This window comes from Rhamphochromis longiceps, linkage group LG3 (genome assembly GCF_057381845.1).
Source record: "Rhamphochromis longiceps isolate RC_006_pf linkage group LG3, R_longiceps_female_GT1.1, whole genome shotgun sequence".
Classification (NCBI taxonomy): Eukaryota; Metazoa; Chordata; class Actinopteri; order Cichliformes; family Cichlidae; genus Rhamphochromis; species Rhamphochromis longiceps.
The window spans coordinates 39,776,256-39,790,770 of record NC_140559.1 but is presented as its reverse complement, the minus strand read 5'-3'; the positions used below and the strand labels follow the sequence as shown (position 1 = coordinate 39,790,770).

At 43.7% G+C, this 14,515-nt stretch overlaps 1 pseudogene; it reads left to right on the top strand.

Annotated features, from left to right (window-relative positions):
- LOC146674641 (Fc receptor-like protein 5) overlaps positions 1 to 14,515 on the top strand; it is a 37,453-nt pseudogene that overhangs the window by 11,885 nt on the left and 11,053 nt on the right.

Genomic DNA, 14,515 nt, shown 5'->3' with positions numbered 1-14,515 from the left:
TGTGAGTGAACTTATGACCAAACTAAAATTTCACCATAAGGTAAAGATATGTTAAAGGAGTCTGCATTAGTTTAATGAGATACTTTGAATTAGTGACACTCTGCTTTGTTGATTACAATGTAAAAGTATTTTAGTTAATCATTTCACTGCTGTGAAAGTGCATGGATTACCAACACCTGCTGTGAACATTTACATGAACATCAGTAAGTATGAAGTTTGTGTTCATCAGCTGATACGGGGCTTCACACCAAATGTATTCAATGTATATTTGAAGCAGTGTATAGATTTTGTGCATCACTCCTTAATGTATCATCATCTCGTTGCAAAGGAGCAGCAGCAAACTCAGTGACTACATCTGTGACAGGAAGGGAACAGTAACAGTTCATTCTCTTGCTAGTGTTTGATCAGTGGTCCTCATTTATGCAGCTACTGCAGTTTAAATCCATTTGAATGCTGTATGCATGTAGTGTTTATGAGGGTAGTTATCATTGGTGACAAAGCTCCTTATATGCATATAGTGTATAAACTCAAAATGCACATTTCACTTAAAAATGAAGATGTGAAAATGTGAACAAATCAACTTGTTAGAGATATTCATCTCCTGTTGAAAAACCCCCAAAAAGGAAATAAGTCTTCTCATCAGATATTGATGCTTCTTTCCTGTGTGACAAAAAATAGGAGACAGATGTTTGTTTGTTGTTTGTTAATTCCCAATGAAACTGTTTTATTGCTAACTACATTGCTGTCTGTATTATTGCTGAAGTCCCAAATAATACCTTTAAAGTGTTTGTGCTAATAACATCGTGTACAGTCAGACAGGCATGGAGAACAGCACTGACTGGGAGGCTTTGAAAAGATCACATAGTTCAATTCAACATATGAGACTTTAAGAATGCACAAACATCTACTTAAAATCTATTTAGTTTATCATCTGTGATGTGATTATGTACAATTCCAATGTATTTTGTTCATCTCCCTTAAATAAACAGGCAGCCTTAAAGTATGAAATATTCATGTACAAATACACATATAAATGTGTGTACTGTCTCAGTGGCTGATTGTGCCCCACAGGCCTCAGTGTGAGCTTGAAGACATTTATAATGTTTAAGCAGTTTAATGTGTCGGTGCTGACGATAAACACATTTTGAATGAAAGCCGGGGAACTTTGGTAGCACAGAAACAAGTGGCTATTCTTCGTGACCATATGGATCACTCATATTACCATTATTTCACCCAAAGGCACTAAGTTAATACTCAAATAAGCTGCAGCAATACACACAAATAAAAACAGTACTTGGTGAAAACTTTGCTTTTAGCCTCTAACCCTCTGGGGTCCAGGGTATAACTGGCCGTTTTTGACTTTTGATTTAGCCTCTATATTTCACCTTTAAAAACTGTTTATCTTGCCAATCTGTTATTTTCTCATTTTGACAAACTGTATCAGCACAATTTATCTAAATTCAGACAAAATGTAAAATACGAGTAGAAAGTGATATTTTTCACTGCAAAAACCACAAGCATGTTTAAGGAATCATTTTCATAACTTGAAATGCAAATACAAATTGTACACTTTTAAAAAATATGCACAACTTTTGCAAACAACAAAGTTATATGGTACTATTTACCTAAAAATGCAGCCAATGCTCAGACGTTTTTATATAACCATTTAAAACTATTTACAGAACAATCAGGTGTTCTGCATCAAATAAGAAGGCACACAAATTATTTATGCAACTCCAAAAAATAGTTTGTGTCCACTATAAGACAGATGAGAACAGCACAGGGATAAACCTGCAGGTCTGACAGCAGGTGTGTCACTCAGCGTTTACACTGCAATCTGCCTTTGGTGGCAACTGTGACATTCACTAGTAGAACTGACACACAAAACAAAACAACGACTACACTACGACAACGACTACACCACTACACTTGAGACTCCAAACACGGTAAATGTCACATATCTCTCACGTATCAAAACTCTCTCTCTTTCTCTCTTTCGCTCACTTGCTCTCTCTCGCCGGTCACTCCTAAACAACCAAATGCCACATGTTGCCATATCATTTTTTGATTGGTCGACACGGTACATTTTTTCCACCAATAGGGAAGGAGTTTTTTGTTTTGTTTTTTTTCACTCACAAGCAAAGCGTGTTCACTAGCGCTCTCCTTAGAAAACGCAGTTTTTACCGTTTCTTCCCGGATTAAACGCCACTGTTTCATTCAGAAAAAAACAAAAAACATCGGTTTTATGTGGCCTATCAACACAATTTAAAAACTGGTATATAGTTTGAAGTCCGCACGTTAGACCCAATTTGAAATGGAGACGGTTAATCAGAAAGCTTTAAGTTGGCTAGTTATGTATCGGGCTAATGTTTAAAGCTTTCACTTGAGTAAATTAACTCATATCACTGCTAAGTAATGTTAGCTAAGTTCACAGCATATTCCATAATAGCAGCGCCATACTGCATCACACTAACAAAATAATAATCATAATTTTAAAAAATAGCATGTGTTACGTACATGTACAGGAAAATTATTTACTAGCACTCACCTATCATGCGACTAGAGAGCGCAAACTCCGCCATTGTCATTTTCCATCAAACACTCATTACAACAGCAACCAACAGGTATGTTAGCGCACTCATCCCTGACTGGCCGAGGGAGGGGCGGGGTCACACGTTGAAACAGACCCAAGGCATCCCAGGCGGGGAAATTTTGCTTTTACATTTTGCGACTCATTTTACTTCTCTATCTGATAGGAAAACTATTCAATCAGATAATTATTTGTGGTGAATGAAATACAGTTACACTCTCAAGCACTTTTACGCACCACATCTGAAATTCAAGCACTTTTCAAACTTTGAAAAGACAACAATACAATTCAAGCATTTTCAAGGATTTCAAGCACCCATATGAACCCTGTATATAGATATTTGTTAGCAATCTGAAGACTGATAAGTAAAATAAAAACAAACTTACCTCTTTCTATGCCATGCCCCAGAGTGTTCAAATAAATTCCCAGGGACATAAACAGCTTTTACTAGTTCCAGTAGTTTAACAGCATGCAGACAGAGGGTAGTTTGTTTTTAATATTTAGATATACTTGTTGATCTTTTTTCTGTCTCCTTGGGAATTTGTAAAAATTAATTTAGGATACTGATAGTTGTGAGAAATTGATTTATGTATATATTTTAACTGAATATATGAGAAGACAAATGTTTAATATATCCATTTACAGTGTAATTGGTGTGTGTATGGTATACAAAGACAAATTCAGAGTGTTGCTCCTGTTGTTTTCTTCTTGTTCTTGTAAAATAAACTAAACTTGTCTTGGACTTGTGTCGAATTATTTTGCCTCTTTGGGCACTCGGTGAAGCTCACGTCTGTGTAATAGAACTTTGTAACTGTCTATTATTGTTTAGTCTCAGTATATTTGTGTTACAGTCCTTTTGATAAAAATCTCTGCCTGATATGTGTCTGCAGCAGAGTATAAATACATCATGCTGTAGTTAGATCTTGTTACATTTTTATTTCTGTGTAAAAGGAAGGAAGCAGAAAGAAGTAATAAAAACTCTTGATTTCCTTCACACCTCTTTGGTATCTGCTGTGCTGCTGCTTCACTCTCTCTCTTTACAGAAAGTTGTAGAAGTTTTCAGACGTGTCACTGCTGGATGTGAGGATGGGAGCCACTTTGCTCTGTGAGCTGGGCCTATTCTGTGAGTACATCACTGACTTCTATTGCTTGATTCATACTGATGCATAAACATGTTTTAGTAAGAAGAACAGAGCATCAGTCATTTGTACCATTGCAGGTCATGTGATCAGAGGACTCTCATGTTTGTTACCAACAACAAACAAACAAATCATAGCAGCCACTGGTACAACCACACGTGTTTGATTTATTTTATAGTTGTTTGTCTTTAGTTTGATAATGTCTCTGTCTTTATTATAGTGCTCCTCTGCACTGGACATGCTTGAGGTGACTGAAACGCTTTCTCTTAAATTTCTTTTATTCAGTAAAGATTATTCTCAGCGTAGTTCATCACTGTACAGCACATCCCATTTCTATTTCCATCGTTTTATTTATCAATATATTTTCATTTTATGAACAGATTTTGCTTTGAGTACATAAAATTGTTTCGGATTGCTAATGATCTGTTTGTGTTGGATTCTAGATGCTGTGCTACCTGTTGAACCCAACTGGTCCAATTTTTTCATTGGAGAGGTTGTTACCTTCAGTTTAGAGGACAGCCAGTCAGTTTCGGAGGACAGCCAGTCAGTCAGGATTGATAAAAACGGTGAGTTTTTTTATTCTTCTAGGAACCCAAAATGTGATAAGATAATGATCAGATGTGAGATCCATGGAGAAGACACTGAGTGTGTGTATGAAAGGATAACATCCAAAGAAAAATCAATTCAGGAAGTTAAATATGCTTATTAACCCCATAATGGAGTGTACAGGTGTAAAGGGAGAGCGCAGACCAGTATTCAACAGATTAGAGTGATTATTTCAATTTTTCACTATTCATTATGTTCTTTATATAATATTTAGAATAGAATCTAATTACACGCTCGCTCATTATCTACTGCATGATTATCATTATTAAAAAAATCACACTGTCTGCAGAGAAAATGTGAATGTTCTTCTGAGCTGAAACATTTTTAGGCTGTTTATTAGCACGTAGAACTCCGCCATGGCCGGTCCCAAGCCGGATGAGAAAGGAGGAGGGTTGGGCGTTGGGCTAGCAACCCGACCCCATAAAATTTTTTTACCGCTACAGAAACAACAAGAGAGAAATATCGAATACGGGATGTTATCGGTGAATAGCGCCGCCTGATGACGGCGATGGAAGAAAGCCGTCAATCGGACATCCATCGCCTGATGCCCGGCGCCCTCTTTACGGCAAAGACAAGGACAAGGATCGGGACTTGGAACGTCAGAACTTTATTCCAGAGTGGACGGTTAGCACAAGTGCTGCGCGAGTTTGAGCGATACATGTTGGACATCTTAGGCCTGGGCGAGGTAAGATGGACTGGTAGTGGGCGAACTGTCAGCGACAAGAAGAGCATACTTTATGCGGGACACGTCACTGATCACGTTAAAGGTGCAGGATTAGTCCTATCGGAATGAGCGGTAGCCGCTCTGGTCAGTTGGCAACCAATCTCTGAACGACTGATCGTGGCAAGATTTATCTCCGCCCATGCGAAAACCACTGTGATTCAAGTTTATGCTCTGACCGAGGACGCTGATGATATGGACAAGGATGCCTTCTACGACGAGCTTCAAACTGTTCTGGACGAGGTGCACCGGCATGACCTCGTCATACTCATGGGCGACTTCAACGCACAGATTGGACCTGATCGAAATGGCTTTGAGCAGGTGATTGGCCCGCATAGATCGGCCACGAATACAAATGACAATGGCCTGCGATTGACTAGTTTCTGTCCGGCAAACAATCTCTGCGTCGGGAACTCATACTTTCGTCACAAGCAAATTCACAAGAAGACGTGGAGAAACCCGGATGGTCTAACAGCAAATAAGATCGACTACATTTGCATATCGAGGTGATGGAGGTTAGCTACTGCTGACGTAGTCACTCGACGCGGCGCGGATGTTGGTCTGACCGCTATCTTGTTATGGCAAAGATCCAGTTGCGGCTCAAACGAACAAGACAAGATGCTCGCCGCGTACGCCCTTTCGATGTTGCCAAGCTCAAGGATTGCGATTTCTGCGACCGATATAACGTTGAGATCTGAAATCGCTTTGCCATCTTGGAAGAAGTCGAAGATCTGGAGGCACACTGGGAGTGTCTTCGAATTGCTGTGGCGGCCAGCGCTGAGAAGGCCATCGGGCGGTGAAGAGGTACCTTCAAGGATCGTTGGATCCAAGATCAAACATGGCAGCTAATCGATGAACAACGAAGAGCAAAAATCGCCCGGGATCAGACGACATCAAATGAACAACAGCAAGCCGCAGAGGAGCGGTACCGACGCCTTGATCGGCAGGTGAAGCGAAGCTGTCGAAGGGATAAACGCGAATGGGTCGAGCGGAAAGCAGAGGAGGCACAGGAAGCTGCTGATCGGAATGATACGAGAATGCTATTCCGGATCGTGCGTGACCTCACTGGCACCTTTTCGGGTCAAGGAGTACCAATCCTCTCGTCACGCAGGAAGACCAAGATAAGCGTTGGGTAGAACATTTCAAAGACCTCCTGAATCAACCCGCCCCAGACACGCCCTTGTTGGACAATGAGTTAGCCAAAAATGATGAACTCGTTGTGGACACTGGCCCCTTCACTATGGATGAGACAAAGGCGGCAATTAAGTCTCTCAAGAGTGGAAAGGCAGCCGGCGCCGACGAAATCACCACGGAACTCCTGAAGTACGCCGACCCCGTTATGGTCAGAGCTTTGACAACTCTGGTCAACAAATGCTGGGAAAGAGGCGAAGTACCCAGCGACTGGACAAGAGGTACCATCGTGAAACTCCCAAAGAAGGGTGATCTGTCAAACTGCAATAATTGGCGTGGCATCACCCTCCTCTCCATCCCAGGGAAGGTGTTCAGAAAGGTATTACTTCGGCGACTATTGAGAACGGTGGACGAACAGCTACGCGAGGAGCAGGCGGGTTTTAGAAGTGGAAGGTCCTGCATTGAGCCTCGAATTCCAGCAAAGGCTATGCGTGAACTTCGTTGACTTTAAAAAGGCTTTTGATAGCCTTAATCGAGACACGCTCTGGAAAATCATCAAGTCTTACGGCGTACCCGACCGCTTCGTTTCCGCGTTCCAAGCGTTGTACCGCAGCTCTAGTTGCTGCGTCCGAACAGACAACGGCATCACGGAATATTTTAACATCGATACTGAAGACCATCGTTATACCGACAGCACTGTATGCAGCGGAGACTTGGAAATCAACTACAAAGATCAACCGCCATCTTGACGTTTTCCAACAACGTTGTCTTCGACGGCTGCTCAAGATCACATACCGGGATCGCGTTACCAATGAAGAATCATCAGAATCAGAATCAGAATCAGAATACTTTATTGATCCCTGGGGGAAATTATTTTTTGTTACAGTGCTCCATTTTAAACCAACATTAAGACAAGACAGACAATACGCTAACTAAGAATAGTACAATATATACATATATATACATACATACATACATAAGTCACTTATAAATAAATATTTGGAAAAGAAACATGTGTAGCTGTAGCAGCAAACAGTGTGTTAAGTGGATGCGTTGTACAGGGAGATGGCCCCACAGGCAGGAATGATTTCCTGTGTCGTTCAGTGGTGCTTTTCGGTAATCTCAGTCTCTCACTGAACGAGCTCCTGTGACTGACCAACATGTCATGGAGTGGGTGGGAGGTGTTATCCAACATTGTCTTTATCTTGGACAGCATCCGCCTCTCCGACACCACCTTGAGGGAGTCCAGCTCCATCCCCACAACATTGCTGGCCTTACGGATCAGTTTATTAAGTCTGTTGGCATCTGCGACCCTCAGCCTGCTCCCCCAGCATGCAACAGCATAGAGGATCGCACTGGCCACCACAGACTCATAGAAAATCCTCAGCATTTTCTGGCAGATGTTGAAGGACCTCAGTCGCCTCAAAAAATAGAGACGACTCTGGCCCTTCCTGTAAAGTGCTGTGGTGTTTTTAGCCCAGTCCAGTTTATTGTCAATGTGTACTCCAAGGTATTTATAGTCCTCCACAATGTCAACACTGACCCCCTGGATTGAAACAGGGGTCAAGTGTTTCCTGGTCTTCCTGAAGTCCACGATCAGTTCCTTGGTCTTTGCCACGTTGAGCTGCAGATGATTCTGCTCACACCACGTGACAAAGGAGTCGACCACAGCCCGGTACTCTGTCTCATCATCCCTGCTGATGCATCCAACCACCGCAGAGTCATCAGAAAACTTCTGAAGATGGCAGGTCTCTGTGCAGTGGCTGAAGTCTGTGGTGTAGAGGGTGAAGAGGAAGGGGGAGAGGACAGTCCCCTGTGGTGCCCCTGTGTTGCTAATCACCTTGTCAGACACACACTGTGGGAGACGTACATATTGTGGTCTTCCTGTCAGGTAATCAACAATCCAGGACACCAGAGAAGCATCCACCTGCATCGCTGCTAACTTATCACCCAGGAGGGTCGGCCTGATGGTGTTGAAAGCACTGGAAAAGTCAAAAAACATGACCCTCACAGTGCTCGCCGGCTGGTCCAGATGGGTGTAGACACGATTGAGCAGGTAGATGATGGCGTCCTCTGTTCCGAGACGAGGCTGATAAGCGAACTGAAGGGGATCCAGATGTGGTCTTACTATGGGTCGCAGCTGGTCCAGGATGAGCCTTTCCAGGGTCTTCATGATGTGGGAGGTCAGTGCCACGGGCCTGTAATCCTGGGGGCCACTGGGACGAGGCGTCTTTGGTACAGGGACGAGGCATGATGTCTTCCACATCACCGGGACCCTCTGCAGACTCAGACTCAGCATAAACAGTTTATGAAAGACTCCACACAGCTGGGGGGCACAGGCCTTGAGGACAAGGGGACTCACTCCGTCTGGTCCAGCAGACTTGCCTGAGTGAAGTCTCCTCATTTGCATCTCAACCTGGTATTGAGTGAAGGTGATGGGTGGGGGAGGGGTGTCAGGAATCTCACAGGAGGCAACATGTGAAGAGAGAGGCTGGCACAGTGGTGTGGCTCTGGATTCCAGGCTGACTGCAGGTGAGGTTGTGGGGGTGGGAGCAGACACTGTGGTGTCGAATCTATTGAAAAACAGATTCAACTCGTCGGCTCAATTCTCACCTCCCTCAGCTCCCCTGCTGTTGGTTGGCCTGAATCCAGTGATGGTCTTCATGCCCCTCCACACCTCTCTCATGCTGTTCTGCTGGAGTTTCCACTCCAGCTTCCTCCTGTAATTGTCCTTAGCCTCTCTGATCTTGTCCTTTAGTAACACCTGGACCTTCCTCACCTCCTCTTTGTTGCCCCCTCTGAAAGCCCTCTTCTTGTTGTTGAGGAGGGCTTTGATGTCCTTAGTCACCCACGGCTTGTTATTTGGGTAACAATGAACAGTCTGAGCTGGAACAATGGAGTCGGTGCAGAAAGTTATGTAGTCTGTGATACACTCAGTAAGCCCATTGATGTCCTCGGCGTGAGGCTCACAGAGTGTTTCCCAGTCGGTCACCTCGAAACAGCCCTGTAGTTCCGCTATTGCCTCCTCTGACCACCTCCTAACAGTCCTGGTGGTCACAGGTTCCCTCCTCACAATTGGCACATAGCGGGGGGTGAGGTGAATCAGGTTATGATCTGACCTACCAAGTGGGGGGAGGGAGGAGGAGCTGTATGCATCCTTGACGTTAGCATACAGTAAGTCTAAAGTTTTCTCTCCCCTGGTGGGACAGTCCACATATTGTTTGAATGTTGGTAGTGTATTGTCCAGTGATACATGGTTGAAGTCACCCGAGATCACAATAAAGGCACTCGGGTGCTGAGTCTGTAGCCGAGCTATGGCAGAGTGGATAGTGTCACATGCAGCTGTGGGGTTAGCAGAGGGGGGAACATAAACAGCCACCAAGATGACGTGAGAGAATTCCCTGGGTAAATAATACGGCCTGAGTCCAACAGCACACAGTTCAGTGTCCGGGCAACAAATCCTTTCTTTGATTGTTATGTTGGCAGGGTTACACCACCGGTTGTTAACTAAAACAGCAAGCCCACCTCCTTTACGCTTACCGCTAGCGATGCTGTCCCTGTCCGCCCGAACAGTGTGGAAGCCTTCCACGGAAGCATTCTCATCGGGAATGACCTGGTGCAGCCATGATTCGGTGAAACACATCAGGCTACACTCTCGGTATTCCCTCTGACTCCGTACCAGTGCTGAGAGCTCGTCGATTTTACTTGCCAACGATCGCACATTTCCCATCACGATAGACGGCAGACACGGTTTAAACCTCCTCCTCGCTTCGAGCCTCCGCTGTCTCACCGTCACGTTTTTTCTTCTCTTCTGTCCTTGACCTCTGCATCCCCGATGTGTTTTCCTCCAAATTTCAGCTGGTACTTCTGCGGGCACTTCTGCGGGCCTGGCCAGCGAGCCGGCCGGCATCAGGGCGATCAGCTGATCTCTGGAGTAAACAGTCCGTGCGTGTAGGAGATGTGCCGCGGTCCCGTTCCATGATAAAAGTAACAGTTCCACGGCCACCAGAAGAACAAAAACTCTCTCAATCCACATGATTGAGTAAGAGATAGAAAACGGAGGAAAATACAAGTCAGAAAAAAAAAAGAATACGTAAGAAAAAAGAGCTAAACTAAGAGAAAAGCAGGAGCGACTGTAACAGGCTGCACGCTGGTTGGCGCATGCGCAAGAAGTATATCACCGTGCGGGAGTAGAGCCGCTCCATGTCCAAGTCACCAAGCGTCGGTTCAGATTTGCCGGTCACATCCTTTGGCTACCGGACCCGAGACCTGCCCGTGTCGCGGTTCTGTGGAACCCAAAGAATGGAAAGAGACGGCGAGGAAGACCTAAAACAATCAATCAATCAATCAATCAATCAATCAATCAATCAATCAATCTTTATTTATAAAGCACTTTTCATACAAAAAATGTAGCACAAAGTGCTTTACATAGTTAAAAGCAGCCCCCCCCCCACACACACACACACACACACACACACACGCGCACACTTCAAGAGTAAAAATTGGGCTGGGTTCGCATGAGCCAAGTGAGGAAGCACTATAACAGGGAGCCGTCTGCACCGGGAGCCGGTCACAGACCGCAGCCTCCAGGCTGGGCACACAGCAGGAGGGAGGCAAAGGAGCCCCCCAGCCAGGCTGAGAGGACCCGCAGAGACCCAGCAGCCACGGTCGATTACAGCCCCGGTGCAGAGAGCCCCCTCCGAGGAAACACTGGAGATATGACACAATAGGATATATACAGGGTAAAATGATAAAATAAATAAGAACGGGATACATATAAATAGAGTGAGGAGATTAAAAAATGAATAAGAATAAAATCAATAAATATTAGGTAAAGCCTAAATTAATAATAGAATAACAAGATAGAATAAATAAGCATAAAATAAATAAACGCTAAGTAAAAGCTAAATTAAAAAGGTGGGTCTTGAGCCTGTTCTTAAAAACATGTTCGTTCTCTGCGGCCCTGAGCTCCTCCGGCAGGCTGTTCCACAGACGAGGACCATAGCACTGAAAAGCTGCCTCTCCGTGAGTATGTGTCCAGACTTTAGGGACAATCAAAAGGCCAGTACCAGAGGACCTCAGGGTCCGCGAGGGTTCATATGGTAAAAGCAGATCTGAGAGATAAGAAGGCCCAAGACCATTAAGACATTTAAAAACCAATAAAAGAACTTTAAAATCGATCCTGAAACACACGGGGCGCCAATGCAGCGATTCTAAAACCAGTGTAATGTGAGCCCGCCCTCTGGTCTTCGTCAGCACACGAGCTGCCAAGTTTTGCAAAAGTTGTAAAGTTGAAATATTCTTCTTAGGAAGACCAGAGAGCAGGGCATTACAGTAATCAATGCGATTGGTAATAAAAGCATGCATCAGCATCTCTGTGTTGGCCCGAGAGAGAAAAGGGCGGACTCTGGCTATATTTTTTAGATGATAAAATCCAATTTTGGTTACATGTTTAATATGTGGGATAAAACCAAGCTCAGAGTCAAAAATAACACCCAGGTTTTTCACTTGTAGTGAAGGACATAGTGAAAATGCCTGTAATTTAGACAAGAGTTTCTCTCTCTGAGCCTCGGGACCAACGATTAAAACTTCAGTTTTGTCCTGGTTAAGCTGTAAAAAGTTTTCTGCCATCCAAGATCTTATATCTAGAATACAGTTAAAAAGGGCATCCATTGGTCTGGTGTCATCAGGAGACATGGAGATGTACAGCTGAGTGTCATCAGCGTAACTGTGAAAGTTCACTCCATGCCTCCTGATGACACCGCCGAGAGGAAGCATATACAAATTAAAAAGTACAGGGCCTAGAACCGACCCTTGAGGCACACCACATGTCATTTTATGGATCTTAGAGGAGCATGTATCCATACTCACCATAAAAGTTCTGTCAGAGAGATAGGAAGTGAACCAGTTGTGTACAGCACCAGAGAGGCCCACCATGTGTTTCAGTCTGTTTAAAAGAATAGCGTGGTCTACTGTATCAAAGGCTGCGCTTAGATCCAGTAGCACCAGGACTGAGAGCTTTTGGGAGTCCCAGTTACATCTAAGATCATTTAGAACCTTTAGGAGAGCAGTCTCTGTGCTGTGGTTCACCCTAAATCCAGACTGGAATATCTCCAGGATCTGTCTATCATTCAAAAAGTCATTAATCTGAGTAAAAACAAGTTTTTCTAAGATTTTACTTAAAAATGGTAAGTTGGATACAGGTCTGTAGTTATTAAAATCATTACAATCCAAATTGCTCTTCTTCAGAAGGGGCCTCACCACCGCCGTTTTACAGGCAGCAGGGAAGACACCCAACTGAAGAGAGCAATTCATCATGTATAAAAGCTCAGCTTCAAAGAATCCATAAAGTGTTTTAAAGAGTGAAGAGGGGATTGGATCTAAAGGACATGTGGTGGGTCTCACTGTGGAGAAAACTTTCTGAAGGTTCTCAGCATTAACCAGGACAAAGCTGTCCAGTGTCTCCTCAGGTACAATCGAGCCCTCAGATGTGTTTACAAACATATCACGATTAGATAAAATATCAGATCTGATGGCGCTGACTTTTCCCCTGAAGTGGTCTGCAAACTGCTCACAGAGCGAGTCTGTGGGGGTTCTTTGGGAGCTGTTAAAATCAGGGTTAAATAAATGATCTATGGTGGAAAAGAGGACCTTGGGATTATTTTTGTTAATACTGATTATTTTGGCGAAGTATGAATTTCTTGAGTTCCTTAATGTATTATTGTGCATTTTAAGTTGCTCGCAAAATATTTGATGGTTGATAGTATTTTTATTTTTCCTCCATCTCCTTTCTGCTGCCCTGCAATTTCTTTTGAGTTTTTTGACTTCTTCTTTTCTCCAGGGTGATGCATGTTTTACGTTAATCTTTTTGGTGGTGAGTGGAGCAACGGAGTCAAGGCTTTTCTTCAGTTTGCTGTTGAAATGATTAAAAATCAAATCGCAGGGTGCAGGTAAAATCACAGGGGGGCATTCGTCTAAAACCCTGGTAAAATTTGCAGCCACTTCAGAGGTTAGATAGCGCCTCCTCACAGTTCGCACTGAGGTCTCCTGCTGAATAAAACCGGTGATGTTAAAAAACACACAGTAGTGGTCAGAGACAGCCAAGTCAACAACAGAGGACACGCTGGTGGACAGCCCATGGGTGATGACCAGGTCCAGAGTGTGTCCTCTGTTGTGAGTCGGCTGTGTGACGTGCTGGGTAAAATCCAAACAGTGAAGAATGTTTAAGAATTCTTTTGCTGCAGGGTCAGAAGGATTATCTATGTGCAGGTTAAAATCACCGGTTAAAATTATCATATTATATTTTGAATGTATGTTTGTTAAAAATTCTGAGAATTCCTTGATAAAAGCAGCGCTGTCTTTAGGTGGTCTATAAATTGTGACAGATAAAACTGGAGGGCTGCTGAAAACAATAGCATGGAATTCAAAAGTGGTAAAATGATCAAATAAAATTTGTTTGGAGGTGAGTGTGTTGTTGGCCAAAGATGCAGTCCCACCACCTCTCTTACCACTTCTAATAGAAAAAGAGAAATTAAAATTTGGTGGGGAGGCCTCAGTGAGAACAACTGGTGCATCCGAACCCAGCCATGTTTCAGTTAAAAATAAACAGTCAAGTTTATTATCTAAAATTAAATAATTAATAATAAAAGACTTGTTCAACAGAGAGCGGACATTTAAAAGTGCCATACTGATTGAGACTGGTGGATTTTTGACAATAGAGTTGAATGGATGTTGATATTTTTGAAGAGGCTGGAGGTTATTAATGTTTTTGGAGTTACTGGATTTATGATAATTCTGTTGCTCTCTGTTTGTGATTATGACGGGTTTTGTGTTGACTGTGGGAGAGAGAGGTCCAAGTCCAGAGTTTTGTGTATTACTGTTAAAAGTGGAACAAATATAGGAGCTGGAACCAGGGGAACATCAGTCAGTGGCAGACAGATCAGCAGGTAATGTCGGTTTGGGGTAGTGACAGGGCCATGTGCGGGGGTGCTGCACGCCAAATGCCAAATTGGCGGACAGCAAACGGCGTCCCCAGGCGTTGAGGTGGAGCCCGTCTGCCCCAAAAAGATGCCTCCTCTCCCAGAAGGCATCAAAATTGTTAATAAAACCCACGCCGTGGGAGACACAGGCGGAGGAAAGCCAGGTGTTAAGGCTGAGCAGCCGGCTGAAACGGCCTATCCCTCTGCCACAGGTGGGGGTGGGCCCGGAGATAAAAGCACTCACCTGCAACTAGGGCTGCACGATTTTGCATAAAATGAGAATCATGATTTTTTGGCTTAGAATTGAGATCACGATTCTCTCACGATTTTCTTTTCCCATATAAATATT